We start from the raw sequence: 18,160 nt of genomic DNA, 5'->3' as shown, positions 1-18,160 counted from the left end.
ATTGTTTTGTGATTAATCACTATACTTTAATTATGTTCTATTTGAAACAATGAAAATACAGCCTACATATCATATGTTTGCATTATGATTCATAACAGTAGCAAGATTACAGATATGAAGTAGCAATGAAAATAATTTTATGGTTGGGGGGTTCACCACAACATGAGGAGCTGCATTAAAGGGTCGTGGCATTAGGAAGGTTGAGAACCACTGTTCTAATACAATATTTGAATATGAAATTTTGCATTAAGTTTGGAAAATTATAGGAAATTTAAAAAAACAACTTAAGTTTGTTCCTCATCCTCTATAATTCCTCACATGTGTTCTAGGGTGGCAGTGTGGGGAGACCCCAAATTTAAATATAATTTATAGAAATTTCTTTATTAGGTCTGAAATAGGACAAAGAAAAATCAACCTGATGAGGGAAATCATTAACATAAGACCATAATGGATTCACAGTCCTGTGGCTAGGCCATCAAAAACAAAAAAAATTGTCACAAATCATATTTGGTAGTGCATCAGTTATCACAGTGGCATTTGAGATTATGGGAGCAACAAAGGGACTGTGACTGGGATACATACACTATCGCAGATGAGCAATGTTTACCGGATTTGTCCTGGGCCCTCCAGCCATCTTGGTCGTCGGTGCAGGACTTATAACCATGTGACCCTGTCACCCCAACTTTTATCAAGGCAAGCTCAGGACAATCCCTGAGATTGAGATTGCCCCTCCTGGGCTACCTAAGGGAGTTGCAACAATCTAATTTCAAACATAGTCTGACTGAAGGCAAAGCTTTTTTATAATGCTGGTCAAGGGTCACAAGCACTAAATGGAGGCTGAATATACTTGGAGATTCAAATTAAATTTCGATTCGCTTCTGGGGCTGAGAGCCAGGAAGCGGAAGACAAACCAGGAGGCAAGAGGATGAAACAGAAAGCCAAAGACAAATCAGGAAGATGAAACAGGAAGACCATGTCCGGTGGATGCAGAGGTGGATCAGCAAGTCAGATATTGGGCTCGGATGGCTCTCAGCATTAACACGCAATATGGAAGGCCACTGACACTTGCTCTTCTTGGAGTAGTGAAGGCAAGTGGAAGAAATGATGATGTAAAAGGGCTGGATAGAAAATTCTAAAGGACAGCTCAAGCACACAAAGCAGAGTATTATAATGAAGTGGACAAGGACCTAGAATTAGAAAACTTAACAGGAGGAACACGCTCAGCGTCTCTTAAAGTCAAAGACATGAAGAAAAAATTCAAGCCTTGAGTTGCAAAACTGAAAGATTCTATGCAAAATTCTATGCAGAATTGAAATATTCTATGGACAAATATAAACGATTCTGGAATTATCAAAAGAAGATGGAAAGAATACAGAGTCACTGTACCAAAAAGAACTAGTTGACATTCCACCATTTCAAGAAGTAACATATGAGGAAGTATCAATAGTACTGAAGGAAGAAGCCCAACCTGCACTGAAAAAACAAAACCAAACTCACTGCTATCGAGTTGATGCCAACTCATAGTAAAGCCTACAGGACAGGATAGAACTGGCCCTGCAAGTTTCCAAGGCAGTGACACTTTATAAGAGTGACAAGCCTCATCTTTCTCCCAAGGAGCAGCTGGTGGTTTTGAACTGCTCACCTTGTTGTTCTCAGCTCAACTCATAACCATTACACAACCAGGTCTCCTCAAACTATGCTGAAGGCATTAGCCAAAAGCAAGGTTCTAGGAATTGAGGGAATGAAATGTTTCCACAAGCCTATGAAGCACTGGAATCATTCATTCATCTGTGCCAAGAAATTTGGAAGACAGCTACCTGGCCTGCTGACTAGAAGAGATCCATATTTGTACCCATTCCAATGAATGGTGGCCAAATAGAATGCTGAAAATATATAATACTATCACATGCAAGTAAAATTTGACTGAAGGTCATCCAACATTGTTGTAGCAGTACCTTGACAGGGAACTGCCAGTGTTAAAAGTCAGATTCAGAAAAGAGTGTGGAACAAGGGATATCATTGCTGATGTCAGATGTATGTTGGATGAAAGCAGAGAATACTAAAAAGATACTTACTTGTGCCTTATTGACTATACAAAGGCATTCGTCTGTGTGGACCATAACAATGGAGAGCCTTGAGAAGATTGGGAATTCCAGAACACTTCACTGAGTTCCTTTACAAGGAGTAAAAGGCAGTTGTGTGAAGAGCACAAGGGAATGATTTAAAATCAAGAGTGGTATACATCTGGATGCCTACTCACCATACTTAATCTGTATGCTGAGCAAACCATCAGAAAAGTTGTATTATAGGAAGAAGAATGTAGCACAGTATGGGAGGAAAGCTTATTAACAACCTGAAATATAAAGGGAATACAACAATGCTTGCGGAAAGTGAGATGGATTTGAAGTACTTGCTGATGAACATCAAGGATATCAGCTTTCTGTATGGCTTTCAACGTAATGTAAAGAAAACTCAAATCCTCACAACTGGACTAATAGGTAACATCATGAAAAAAACGAAGGAGCAATTGAAGCTGTCAAGGATTTTGTCTTGCACAAAATCCACAGTCAATGCTCATGGAAGCAGTAGTCAAGAAATCAAAAGGCAAAAATAAATAAATAAAATAAAAATTAAAAAAAGAAATCAAAAGGCACATTGCGTTAGGTAAATCTGCTACATAAGACCTCCTTAAAGTGTTGAAAAGCAAAGATGTTACTTGGAGGACTAAAGTGTGGCTGATTCAAGCCATGATAATCTTAATCACTTCCATGCATGGGAAAGTTGGACATTGATTAAGGAAGCCCAAAGAAGAATCAATGCATTTGAATTATGGTGCTGGGGAAGAATATTGAAAGTAACACAGTGTGCCAAGAGGATTTTGATGATCAGGGGATTCTTCCTCCTGCTCCTGAAATGGTTTATTCTTGTACTCCGTGAAATGGCAAAACTAACCTATCCTTTCTATTGGTATTTCACATGCCTTATTTGCATGGTCCCATCCAATCCGTTGGTAGGAGTTACAAAGACATGGATAGAAGAGCCATATTTAAGCTATCTCATGTCACCACAGCCAAATGTAGATCTGTGTAACATGGAAACTACAAACAGCAAAGATTTTTCAAATATAGGGATAATTCATCAGACGAACTCCCAGAATCTGAGATGCAAACCAGGAGAGGTCCAAATGACTTCTCAACAGATATTTTGCTCCTGGGTGTTTTGTTTTGTTGTTTTTTAAAACCCTTGAATTGTGTTCTAGGTATTCCAGTGGGTCCCACCAGCATGAGTCCCATTTAAACCTAAGCACTTTCCGTATTCTCTCCCTTCCTCTACTGTAGTCTCCTAGTCTTGCCACCTTCACAGAAACCTCTACTTCCAGGGCCCTGAGTACTGATTTTGCCTTGATTTCCAAGTTTATAACTTATTAACTCCCCTGGGAGAGAGTTTAAGGCCCTCCCTCTCCCCTTTACCTGCAAGAAATCTGTGCTTTTCAGTAGTCTCTTTCCAGAGGCATCTCCCTAGCCTCTGTGGTCCACCCCAAAATGATAGCTTTAGTAGTGGGGTTACCAGTCCTTCCAGTAGAGGGACACTTACGGCAGAGCTATGGGAGGGCCAAGCAGAGTTTCAAATCACAGCATGTAGGCAGCCACCTCCTCTGCTTATGTCTCGTCCTGCCTTCACGGTTTACCCTGAAGGATGGAGAGTCCAAGGGAAAAAATACCATGAGCAGCAATTTGTTAACTGTCACTGGCACACCACTGAGCATTAACTCAGTTCCCACTATGGAGTCCGGATGTGCCATGTTTAGAAAAGCTATTGTAGCAGTAGGATGGTCTCATTAAAATCATAAAATAAACTAAAGCAATCAACGCCGCATCCTTGGAAAGCTGGACCCAGGTATGAGCTGAGAATTTGCTGTTAAGGAAAGAAATCATTTTTTTACACTTGGGAGGGAGAAAAGAAGAGATTCCAGCTCTTATTCTTCAGCTCAGGTACCTGAACGCATATGTACCTGCCTAATCACATCCTTTGTTGCTTTGCCACCAATGGACAAAAATGAATCGAGCTGCTACATTCAAAACTCTGCCTTTTCCCTTTGTATATGCCCTTCGCAGTGTTTGTGTGTTTGTGCAAAGAAATACACAAGACTCTTCATGGCAGCACTGTGCATAACAGCCCCCAACTGGAAACCACCCAAAAGATCATTAATAGTGAAATGGATCCATATTACAGTCATGAGAATGACCTATCTGTACCCGTACAATATGGTAGAATCTCACATGAGCAACACTGAGTGAAGTAAGCCAGACATAAGGCAGTACATGCCATATGATGCCATTTACATAAGGCCTACAAACAGAAACATACTACGCTAAGGGATCATGGTTCCCCATGAGGAGGTGTGATGATGGTGAAGGAGGCATAAAAAGGCTTCTAAGGCACAAGACATGCTCTCCCCACCCATGCCCAAGGAGAATTATCCATTTTAATCATAAAACAAGATGTGACTAATGTAGCTGTAAATTGCTTCAATGCAATTCTCTGTTTTTTTGCTTGGTTTTTGTTTGTTTGTTTTAATCTGGGTGCTGGTTATGTGGGTGGAAATCATATGGAACTGAAGACCTATGTGTACTTTTAGCATATGTGAATTATAATTTTAATTTTTAAGCAGAAAAAAAACAAAACCCTAAAACAACAAGCAAAGTACCTCAGCACCACACTTTAACAGATGCCATGGTAGTTACATAATCTGCTGTCAATCAGGTAGTAGCTTGATGACCTCATTTGGAGGTGCTAAGGAGATAAGTAGCTCTCTGAAGGAGAGACACTTATTTCCTGCGAGACATTTCTGTGGAGAAGACACATGGAGCTACGCTAGAGCCCTGGAGCTGAAGGAGCCAGGTGGAGACTCCCGCCAGCGTTGAGATGCCACTGCCACTGGATCCACAAGACTTTCCACCCACCGGCCTGTGATTGTCCTGCATTCAGCATCAAAGCCTATCTTTTGTGTGTCTGAAGAGGAATTTATAGATTGGTATCGGACTTATGGACTTGATCTGGACTGGGCTGGAATGTTTTCTCAATATTCAAATTCTCTTGTGTATAAAGCTCTAGTCTCCTTGGACTAACATCTAAAGATGCCTAATGCCTGCACCTTGCAAAGAAGAAAGCCTAGAGTCAATGTGTTCTATGGGTATGTTCTGTGGCTGTTATCTGTTGAGGAAACTGACAACTGGAGGAAAGGAAAGAAATGAGAAAGTTTGTCAAGTTTCAACAGGGCCCTATTTGGAGAAACCAGGGTATAACTGTCACACACACACACGCGCGCGCGCTCAAAGTCCCCTGGGTGCTATGGTAAAATCCAGATTTTGATTCATCAATCTAGACTGAGGCCTGGGATCTTATATTCTGAATATACTCCCAAGTGATTCAGATGCTGCTGGCCTGAAGATAACACTTTAAGTAGCAAAATCCTTAAAATGGGGATTTGTTAGTATTCAGAAAAGCCTGATAGGATGTTTTTGTGGATATGATAAAATTTTATTTGACTATACACTAATGTTGTTGATTGCTGTTGAGATGACTGATGGAGGAGAATTAGCTCAGGGTTTATAGGATTGGATTTCCAGTTCTTTGTGCTCAGGAATCATTCAGTTCTAAACAAAACCTTTTTGGTTAGCAGCTAAGAACTGCAACAACTGTACAACCAGGACTACTTTGAGCTGGTTGTACCACACCACAATATCCACTGCCTGTTAAGTCAATTCTGACTCATAGCGCCTCCAGGGCTCCTGAGACACTACTAGTAGGATCTGTTGTTGTTGGGTGCCATCAAGTCGGGTCCAGTTCATAGCAACCCTGTGTACAACACAACGAAACACTCTCTGGTTCTGTGCTATCCTTGAAATTGGTATGGCCCTGCCCATTGTTGCAGCCACTATGATAATTCATCTAGTTGAGGGTCTTTCTCTTTTTCACTGTGCTTCTACTGTACCAAGCATCATGTCCTTCTCCAGGGACTAGTCACTCCTGACAATGCAGCCAAAGTGTGTGAGACAAAGTCTGGCCATTCTTGCCTCTAATGAGTATGTTGGTTTTTGACAGTCCATGGTACTTTCAATATTCTTTGCCAGCACTACAATTCAAATGCATCCATTCTTTTTTTGGTCTTCCTTATTCAATATCCAACTTTCACATGCATACAGGGTGATTAAAAATACCATGCTTGGGTCAGGCACACCTCAGTCCTCAAGTAACATCTTTGCTTTTCACTACTCTAAATAGGTTACATGCAGCAGATTTGCCCAATGCAATGCAGAATTTGATATCTTGATTGCTGATTCTATGAGCCTTTATTGTGGATCCAAGCAAGACAAAATCCTTCACAACTTCAAGTTTTTCTTTGTTTATCATGCTATTACCTATTGGTCGAGCTCTGAGGATTTGGGTTTTCTTTACCATGAGTTGTAATCCATTCTGAAGGCTTAAATCCTTGTTCTTCATCAGCAAGTGCTTCAAGTCCTCCTCACTCTTCTGCGAGCATGCTTGTGTTATCTGCATGTCTCGGGTGGTTAATAAGCTTTCCTCCAATCCAGAGGTGGCAATCTTCTTCATATAACCCAACCTCTCTCCTTATTTTCTCTAGAAAGACACCAAAATGTAGTGATGAACATTTGAAAGTGGCACCTGGAGGCCTGAAGTGAGAGAAAGACTATTTCCTGTATACTATTTATATCTTTTTTTCATTAATGAACCACGTGAATGTGGAAGACATACCTCAGAGATATTGCAGGTGTCTTTATGTACACTGACATAAAGCGATTATGGCAATAATTCGGGCCACATACATTTTTCAGTGTATATGGAACCTATCTTTCTACCATTAAGTGTGCAATGGCATGATGAAAAAGTTTTAAAGATTGTGAGAATGACCAAAATGTGACACAGAGGCATGAAGTGAGCACATGATATTGGAAAATAGCACCTATTTTTTTAATTCACATAGGGTGGCCACCATATCTGAAGCATAATGAAAATATGCATGCCTGTTTCTGTTTCACAAATGAATGAAATACAGTTAAAATCAAGAGGAGGTGGCAACAATTTATTATATTTTTGAGAATAAAATTCCACTGACCTTGAGCCAATTTTGATACATAGCAACCCCTATACAGCATTTCTGAGCCTCCTCTTTTTTTTCTAAATCACTTTATGGGGGGCTCATACAACTCTTATCACAATCCATACATCCATCCATTGTCTCAAGAACATTTGTACTTTTGTTGCCATCATCATTCTCAAAACATTTGCTTTCTACTTGAGCACTTGGTATCAGCCCCTCATTTTCCCCCTCCTTCACGAACCCTTGATAATATACAAATTCTTATACTTTTGTCTTGTCTTACACTGTCTGACGTCTCCCTTCACCCACTTTTCTGTTCTCCATCCCCCCAGTGAGGAGGTTATATGTAGATCCTTGTGATCAGTTCCCCCTTTCTACCTCACCTGCCCTCAACCCTCCCGGTATTGCATTCTCACCACTGTTCCTGTGGGGTTTATGTGTCCTGGATTCCCTGTGTTTCCAGTTCCTATCTGTACCAGTGTACATCCCCTGGTATAGGCAGATTTGTACGGTAGAATTGAGATCATGATGGTGGGGGGAGGAAGCATTAAAAAACTAGAAGAAAGTTGTATGTTTCATCATAGCTACATTTCACCCTGACTGGCTCAACTCCTCCCTGTGACCCTTCTATAAAGGGATGTCCAGTTCCCTACAGATGGGCTTTGGGTCCCCACTCTGCACTCTCCCTCATTCACAATTATATGATATTTTGTTCTTTGATGCCTGATACCTGATCCCATCGACACCTTATGATCACACAGCCTGGTGGGCTTCTTCCATGTGGGTTTTGTTGCTTCTCAGCTAGATGGCCGCTTGTTTACCTTCAAGCCTTTAAGACCACAGATGCTATATCTTTTGATATCCAGGCACCATCAGCTTTGTCTTCAGCGATTGTGTAGGGAAGGTGAGCATCATAGAATGTCAGTTTAATAGAACAAAGTGTTCTTGCATTGAGGGAGTACTTGAGTGGCGTACCAATGTCCACCCACTACCTTAATACTGAACCTATAGATATATGCATATAGATCTATTTCCATATCATCATATGAAAATGTATTTACATGTGTACATGCCTGTATTTAGACTTCTATAAATGCCCTTTGTCTCCTAGTTCTTTCTTCTATTTCCTTTTATTTTCCTCAAGTCCCACTATCATGTTCAGCCTTCATTTGGGTTTCAGTAATTCCTCTTAGTTACACTGCCCTTGATCAAACCCTACCAGGCCTCCTACAACCTCCTTGCCACCTATTTTGGATCACTTGTTGTTCCCTTGTCCCTGTGTTTGTTAACACCCAGTTTCTTTCCCCTGCCTCCTCCTCTCCCATGTCCCCTGAGACCTTAGGTCCTGTTCTTCCCACCTATCTTATCTAGATAGACCCGCAGAGATAATAATATACATAAAAAACCAAGATAGGGCAAAACTAAGCAACAAAAGAAAACAAAACAACAAGCCAATGACAAAAAAAAAGTCTGTAAGTAGTTCAAGGTCTGTTTGTTGACATTTAGGAGTGTTTTCCACTCGACTCTGATGGGGTGTCATGCCCTGGCCCTAAAGTCTATTTTTGGTATTCCCTCGGGACTTCCTTGCTCTGCTCCCCTTGCTGTTCTGTTGCACGCCCTTAGTGTTTTACGTTGGTGTGGTGAGGTCAGATCGGGCACAATTCCCGCACTGTGTCTCCAGTGTTGTCTCCCATAGGACTCTGCATCAGTGAGGGATGTTGCGTCTCATTGTGGGGCCAGTCATATGGTCTTCTCTGTGCATTGGCTTCTCTGAGCTAGGATATCATCCTCAAGGCTTGGTGGGCCAGGATGTGCTTCACTCTCCCTTCCTTCCCCTACATTTTCTAGCCTCCTCTTTCTTCCTAAAAGCCACGGATGGGTTTGAATTGCTGACCTTGTGGCTGGCTATCAACCCAACACCTAAACCACAGCTTCAGGGTTCCTTGGAAAGTAATGCAGGCACTAGTATAACCTGACTCAACATTTTGATTCACCCTTTAATTTACTAAGTAATATCAAAACCATTGATCAAGAAGTCGCTTATCTGCAGGTTGATAGCTCTGCGTGAGCCTAAGTTACCAACCAGATAAAGAAGCCTGTTAAAGTTACAGCTTTTTCTAAGTAATGACATCTTTTTTGTTTACATTTTTATTATAATACACACAACAATGCATACCCCATTTCATCGATTTCCAAATGTATACTTCCATGACTGATTACATTTCAAGTTTTAATCACCTGCAGTGATTATAAGTGCACTTATTTTTACTTTTTCCAATATATCCTACCACCCTGAGCATATTTAAAATGCACTTCAATCAAAATCCCCTTCTCCACCCCTACAGCCAGTAATCACTTTGGTTTATCTCCTCCTCTCCCCCAACCACTTTTTGCTGATTTTATATAAGGGATTTCATACCATATTTGAACTTCTGTGTCTGACATATTTCACTCAGCATAATGTCCTTGCATGAATGAAATTAATCTGGACTTCATTCTTCTTTGTGGCTGAGTAATATTCCAATGCTTGTACATACCATATTTTTCTTATCCAGGATCCCTGGTGGTGTAGTGGTTAAAGGTTGGGATAATAACTATAAGGTCAGGAGCTTGAAAACACTAATCACTTAGTGGAAGAAAGATGGGGTTTTCTGCTCCCATAAAGAGTTACAGTCCCACTGATCCACCCAAGGGGAGGGTATTGTTTGTATCTCCACAGGGAAAGAGGGACCAGATATAAAGCCAGTGCCAGATGAATACAGTATGCCGGTAAGGAGTGAGGATCCAGTGGAGGGGCCTGAGGGCTCGGCCCCCATACCAGCCACATGGACAACTGCCCCTCACCCCAGAAGAATTTACTTGAGAGGACTGCACTGAAGCTGCAGCTAGGGGAGAGGGGCGTGTTCGATCAGAGCAAATGGGAGCACAGAGGTGGGAGGAAGGGAGAGTGGAGCACATCCTATCCCATCAGGTTTGGAGGACGATATCCCCACTCTAAACAGCCAATGGGCAGAGTGGACAATATGGCCGATCCCACTATGAGACACACCGTCCCTTGATGGTCCAGGGCCCTAAGAGGGAGAACACTGGAGACTCAGTGCCGGGACTGGCCCAGACTGACGCTGTGACACTGAAACAAACCACGAAAAGTGTGTGGCAGAGCAACCATGCTAGCAGAGCAGGGAGCTCCCAAGGGAGTACAAAGGACAGACTCTGGGGCCAGAGCATGGTACCCCATTGGACCTGACTGAAGGACATGCCTAGAGATAAAAAATGAGACCTTGATCTATTTACAGGATTTTCTTTCTTTCTAATTTTAAAAATTAATTTATTCATCTATGGGTAATTGGTTTCCTTTTTGGGTTGTCATTGCTGTGTTCTCACTCATCGCCTATCTTGCCATGAGTTGATTTTTGGTGCATATTATTATTTCTACAGCTCTATCTAGATAAGATAGACTGGATGAATAGTATGGAGGAGAAAACAATGGGACCAATGGTTCAAGGGGGACACAGGAGAGGGGGAAGAAGAGGTAAGGAGGTGGTTCTGACTAACCCAGGGACAGTGGAGCAATAAGTGATCCAAAATCAGTAGCAAGGAGGGTGTGAGAGGCCTGGTAGGTATTCAGAAAGGGCAAGGTAACCGTGAGAAATCACTGAAACACAAATAAAGGCTGAGCATGATAGTGGGACAAGAGAAAAGTAAAAGGAAAGAAAAAGAGGAAAGAACTAAGTGACACAGGGTATTTATAGAGGTCCAAAGACTGGAATGCATATATGTAAATGTATTTATATGAGTGTAGGGAAACAGATCTATGTGCATATATTCATAGGTTTAGTATTAAGGTAGCAGATGGACATTGGGCCTCCACTCAAGCACTTATTCAATGCAAGAACACGTTGTTCTATTAAATTGGCATTCCAGGATGCACACCTTCCCGACACGATTGCTGAAGAAAAATGCATGCATAAGTAAATGTGGTGAAGAAAGCTGACGGTGCCCGGCTATCAAAAGTTATAGTGTCTGGGGTCTTAAAGGCTTGAAGATAAACAAGTGGCCATCTAGCTCAGAAGCAACAAAGCCCACATGGAAGAAACACACCAGCCTGAGGGACCACGAGCTGTTGAAGGGATCAGGTATCAAGCATCAAGGAACAAAAAATCATATCATTGAAAATGTGGGTGAGTGCAAAGTGGAGACTCAAAGCCTATTGGCAGCCAACCAGACACCCCTTACTGAAGGGTTGTGGGGAGGAGATGAACTAGTCAGGGTGCAGGGAAGCAACGATGAAACATATAACTTTCCTCTGGTTCTTAAATGTTCCCTCCCCCCACTATTATGATCCCAATTCTACCTTACAAATCTGTCCAGACCAGAAGATGTACATTGGTACACAGAGCAACTGGATACACAGGGAATTCAGGACAGATGACTCCTTCAGGACCAGTGGTGAGAGTGGCGATGGATGGTGATAAGAATTGTATGAGCCCCCCAATAAAATGATTAAATAAATAAAAAAGGAGTTAGAGCCCCAGAAACTCACTATTGATCCTGTCCAATAGAGTCCCTTATGAGTCAGAATTGAGATGATGTCAGTGTTGATGGGTATTTCAGTTGTTTCTACTTTTTAGTTATTGTAAATAATGCTGCAATGACTATTGCTGTGAATATGTTTGTTTGTGCCACTGCTTTTCAAATCTTTGGGAATATATTTAGGAGTGAAATTCCTGGTAGTTAGTTCTATGTTCAATTTTTTGAACTTTTATAATACTGTTTTCCATTTTATATTTCCACCAGCAATGAAAGTACCATATATACTCATGTATATGCCGAGTTTTTCAGCACAAAAAATGTGCTGAAAAACTGAGGTTCGTCTTATACATGGGTCAGTGGTACCCCAGCGAGCTATAATATCATGCTGCCCCCCCCCACAAGTAATGGGATGAGCGCCCGTTATCTCACGGGTGATTGCTGTTTCTCCGCTGTTCATTCAAAGCCCCGCTGACACTGCAGGGCTTTGAATGTTTGTTTACTCACATCTAACCAATCAGAGGCGTCCTATGATATTGACAGCTCCAATTCGCAGAAGCACCCGTAGTGATTCACTTATGCAGGCAGCTGAACGGGTAAGGATGTGTCTGTGGCTGCGCTCAGTCTCTCCCCTCTGGTCTCTGTGTTAATTCCCATCCTGCATCCTCCGCCCCGCATGGACTCACCTCCCCCCCCACCCTCCCGTCTAACACATCGCAGGGGGTGGGGCATTACCATGAAAGTTCTTCAAAGTCTTGTTTCTTTTATCCTATTAGAAATGGATACTCTTGAACCAAAACAAAAACATCGGTCATATGAGATTGGTTTCAAAATGAAGGTTGTCAAGAGCAGAAGAGAGAAATAACAGTATTGCAAGTAGAGAATTCTGTGTTGATGAAAAGCAAGTGAGGGAGTGGCGGAAAATGAAGGCTGACTTGGAACAGATTCCAAAGCTAAAAAAACTTGTCGTTGTTTAACGTCTTTTTATGGGGTTCTAGAGAGTGAATTGCATAAATGGGTTATGGAGTGTCATCAAAATGGTTACTGTGTAACACGCTTGAGAATCCGCATACGTGCTCTACAAATGGCTAAGGATGACAAATATAAAGCACCAGGCATTGAAAATTTGCCGCGTCAGCAGGATGGTGTACCCATTTCACGAATAGGTTTGGCCTACTATGTTTGAGACAACGAACAAAGATTTCCCAGAAATTGCCACAATACCTTGAAGAAAAAATTATGTCATTCCAGTCATTTATTATAAAACAAAGAAGGATTTATAATTATGACCTGGCAGATATTGGTAATATGGATGAAACTGCTATGACTTTTGATCTTCCAAGCAACAGAACTGTGGCAAGTTTAAGAGAAAAAAAAACATTTTTCTCAAAACCACAGGAAATGAAAAAAACACTTTACAGTTGTTCTATCATGTTTGGCTAATGGAACCAAGCTTCATCCTGTCATTATTTTAAAAAGAAAGACATTGCCTAAAAAGATAAATTTCCCACCAAGAATTACTGTGTGTGCACATAATAAAGGCTAGATGGACGAAGGTGGAACAAAAAAATGGCTGGAAGAAATTTGGAACCGACGACCAGGAGCAGCCTTAAAGAAAAAGCCACCATTACTTGTTTGGCATATGTCCAGAGCCCACCTATCGGATGACATAAAAAAAATTGGCAGAATCTAGTAAAATTACTTTAGCGTTATTCCAGGTGGGCTTACATCTGTACTGCAGCCTCTGGATGTATCTTTGAATAAGCCTTTTAAAGACAGTGTAGGAAGGATGTAGCATGAATGGATGTCATCTGGTCAAGCCCGACGAACAAAAGGAGGAAATCTCATGAAGCCTGACACAGAGTTAATAGCAAAGTGGGTTCGAGATGCATGGGAAGACATTCCAGAAGACATGGTGCGACATGCCTTCCAGAAATGTAGTATTAGTAATGCTGTGGATGGCAGTGAAGACTGTGCTTTGTATGAAAATGACAGCAGTGATGGTGATGACGGCGATCTCAGTGAGGACAGCGTCTATGATGCCCTCACACCAGCTGAAGCTCTGCATTGGGATACAGATGATGATGAGGAACCCAGTTTTGAAGGATTTTAACTCTACATTTTAGCTTGGTTGCTTTTTGAGCTCAGGAAATAGTACTTTTAGGTATCATTGTTGATACTTTATTGTTTTTGTTGAACCTATTTTTCACTTACTGTGCTGGTTTACTAATGTTAAATGACTTGTCCTTTTATGTATGTTTTCTTTTTCATTTGTTTTGATTATTGAAACTCACCAATAGCTTCTGCATTTTCCACCCTTGAATTATACTCCAGACAATCAGTTTTTCTGGTTTCCCAGGTAATAATTAGGTACTTTGGCTTATACTCGGGTAGGCTTATATTCAAGCATATATGGTAGGTTCCTGTTTATCTGTACTCTCACCACACTTTGTCTTCCATATTTTTAAAAATTCATTCCTGTGTTAATAATTTCTTTTTAGAGGATTTAATAACAGACGAGTTCCAAGGAGTTAGAAATTAAAGATGTCCCAATTGTCCAACTCTTCCAAGATGGTATTCTGCTTCATGTCCTCTGACTTCTCCCTTGAGTTTATTACCCTGTCCCCACCCCTGGGTTCTGTGATTTGCTGCAACATCCCACAGAAACACATGAAACTTTGTGGGAATATCTCCAATGGTGATGGGTGCTGTTCAGTCCCAAATCCGAAGGCCAGGCAGAGGCGAGTCAAATGCAGAGTCCAGAACCAGAAGCCAAAATGTCCAAAAGTCACAGCAGATCTTCTTACTTCTACCCAAATGCAGTCAGAAAATTAAAGTTTGGCTTTTCAGCCAATGTGGGGTAGAATTTTATAGTGGTACCAGCATGTACGCTCCATACAAAGAAAACAAAAAAATTGTGTCTTACGTCACACCCTCTCATAAAGCAGTCTTAAAGATGTTCCCGAATTCTTCCAAAGAAGCCGCAGTGGTATAGAGGGCCACAGTACGCATTGGGCTGCTGAGATATTAGCAGTTTGAAACCACCAGCTATTCTGAAGATGCAGTTTCCAAAGATGAGACTTTCTACTCCTGTAAAGAGTTACAGTCTTGGAAACCCACAGGGAAGTTCTACTTTGTCCTATGGGGTCACTATGAGTCAGAATTGACTCAATGGCAGTTCGTGTATTTGTTTCAGTTCTATCCATTAGCATAAGAGAATGCCGTCCACAAGGGGATTCTAGCACAGGCATAGAGCCCGGAAGTATCACTTAAGGAATTATATTATATGTCATGTTATATTAATTGACAACCTTATTGTGGTTTTTTATTTGTTTTTCCTTAATGCTGGTGACTTTGAAACATTTTTATATACTTGTTGGCTATTTAAATATTGTCTTTGGAACAATATCTGTCTATGTCTTTCTCACTTTTTTATTGGGATTTTTGGTGTTAAATTGTAGAAATATTTTGTAACATCCAGATATTAGTCCTTAAACAAAAATGTGACTCCCAAAAATGCTCTCCCACACCATATGCTGTCACTTTACTTTTTGGGTGGAAAGCCTTTTGATGAACAAAAATACCTAATATTTATGCAGACATATTTCTCTTTTATTACTCATGCTTTTGTTGTCACATCTGGTAACCCGTCACACAAATGTAGGTTCCTCAACTTTATCCCTACAGTTTCTTTTATAAAATTTATGTTTTTTTTCAATTTTCAAGTTAAGGTCTTCAATCCTCTTTGAATTTTTTACCATGGCACAAGGATTGGGTCTTGGTTTATTCTTCTGCACGTGGAGACCAGTTTTCCCAGCACCATTTATCAAAGAGCGTTTTTCTTCATCACTAGATGTATTTAACATCTTTGTCCAAAAGTGAGTTGATTATATATGTCTGGATTTACTTCTGGGCTCTCAATTCTGTTCCATTGGTTTCTAAGTTCAATTATATACCAGTACCATGCTGTTTTAATTACTATAGCATTATAGTCTGTTTTAAAGTCAGGAAGTGTATGTCCTCCTACTTAATTTTTTTTTGGATTGGTATAGCTATCCAGGATCCCTTTTCCTTCCATATAAATATGAAGATTGGTTTTTCAATGACTGTAAAGAGGTTGTTGGAATTTTTATGGGGATTTTACTGAGTTTTATAAATTGATTTGGATAGTACTGACAATTTAACTATAGTAAGCTTTCTAAGCCACAAACACAGAATGTACTCCTATTCATTTAGCAAGTAATTGGCTTTGGCAAACTTAAGTACAATCATGGGAAATGTTATTAGGATCAGGAAGAAGACTCACAGACATTATACTACAAAGGCTCAAAGGCTAAATGTTTGTCTACTTGATAATTGCCAAAAGGCTAGAAGTTTGCACTTATCCAGGGTTACCTCAGAAGAAAGGCCTGGCAATCAACTTCTGGAAGCATGACTCCATTCTGATGTATGAGGTCTCCATAAGTTGGAAATTGCTCCATAGAAACCAGGTGAGTATGATAGAAAAACGGCACCACTGATCCAAAATTAGTGGCAAGGAGGGTGTGAGAGGCCTGGTAAGGGCAATGTAAGCGAGAGAAATTACTGGAACCCAAATGAAGGCTGAGCATGATAGTGGGACAAGAGGAAAGTAAAAGGAAATAGAGGAAAGAAATAAGAGACAAAGGGTATTTATAGAGGTCTAAATACAGGCATTTACATATGTAAATATATTTATATAGGATCTTGGGGAAATATATCTATGTGCATATATTTCTAGGTTTAGTATTAAGGCAGCAGATGGACATTGGACCTCGGCTCAAGTACTTACTCAATACAAGAACGCTTTATTCTATTAAAATAGCATTCCATGATGCACAGCTTCCCATCACAATCACTGAAGACAAATGTGTGCATAAACAAATGTGATGAAGAAGGCTGATGGTGCCCAGCTATCAAAATAGATAGCATCTGGGGTCTTAAAGACTAGAAGATAAACAAGCAGCCATCTAGCTGAGAGGCAACAAAGCCCACATGGAAGAAGCACACCAGCCTGTGTGATCATGAGGTGTCAAAGGGATCAGGTAGCAGGCATCAAAGAAAAAAATTCATGTCATTATAAATGAAGGCGAGTGTAGAGTGGAGACCCAAAGCCCATCTGTAGGCAACTGGACACCCCCGTATTGAAGGGTCACGGGGAGATGAGCCAGTCAGGTTGCAGGGTAGCAATGATGAAACATACAACTTTCCTCTACTTCTTAAATGCTTCCTTCCCCCACTATCATGATCCCAATTCTAACCTTACAAATTTGGCTATTCCAGAGGATGTACATTGGTACAGATAAGAATTGGAAACACAGGGAATCCAGGACAGATGATCCCTCAGGACCAGTGGTGAGAGTGGTGATACCTGGAGGGTTGAGGGTAGGTGGGGTGGAAAGGGGGAACCGATTACAAGGACCTACATATAACCTCCTCCTTGGGGGATGGACAACAGAAAAGTGGGTGAAGGGAGATGACAGACAGTGTAAGATATGGCAACATAATAATAAGTTATACATTGTCAAGGGTTCATGAGGGAAGAGGGAGTGGGGAGGGAAGGGGAAATGAGAAGCTGATATTAAGGGCTCAAGTAGAAACCAAATGTTTTGAGAATGATGGCAACAAATGTGCAAATATGCATGACACAATGTATGTATGTATGGATTGTGATAAGAATAGTATGAGCCCCCAATAAAAGGACTTTTTAAATGCAAATTTTGAAGAAAGGGACCATTATTCCTTTAATTAACTGTTTTTAAAAATGCATAAGGAGCTACATAGGTCCTTTATTATTTAATTTTTTGTTTTAGCTTCAACAATGATTTCACAAAAATTGCAGTATATTTACATTAGTACATAATTGTATAGTGATGATGGTAAAGATAGGAGCCCTGATGGCATAGTGGTTATGCATTGGGCTGCTAACCATAAGATCAGCAGTTCAAAGCCACCTTCTGCTCCATAGGAGAAAGACAGGGTTTTCTTCACCCCCTCCACCCCTTGAAGAGTTACAGTCTGAGAAACCCACAGGGTTTGGAATAGTAAGGACAAATGACAGAAAAATGTTTAAATCAATTTATTCATGATTTTATGTTCTAGTTATCTGGCTCATAAAGTAATATCAATTATGCCAAAGATATTTAGTATCAAATCTTATACAGTTCTCTAAACAGCAATACTAAGAGACATATACATATATATGTCTCTGGACATATATGACATATATATATATTCCCAATTTAAAATTTCATAATAGTTAGGGAATTTCCACAGGGAAATGGAGTGAAATATAAGTAGATTAATATACAACTGATTTTTAAGTACATTTTCAGACACTCATTTCTTCAATTTGTGAATTTTTTCAGAAGGAAAACTTGATTAAAAATGAGCATTTGCACTTGCATTTGGTGGTAAGTTTTTTAATGAAATGAAGTATACTCCACAAATCAGAAATAAACAGACCACTCAGTGATCAAAACTGAGTAA

The sequence above is a fragment of the Tenrec ecaudatus genome, chromosome X, assembly GCF_050624435.1.
Source record: "Tenrec ecaudatus isolate mTenEca1 chromosome X, mTenEca1.hap1, whole genome shotgun sequence".
NCBI lineage: Eukaryota > Metazoa > Chordata > Mammalia > Afrosoricida > Tenrecidae > Tenrec > Tenrec ecaudatus.
Note: the sequence above shows the minus strand (reverse complement) of the source record.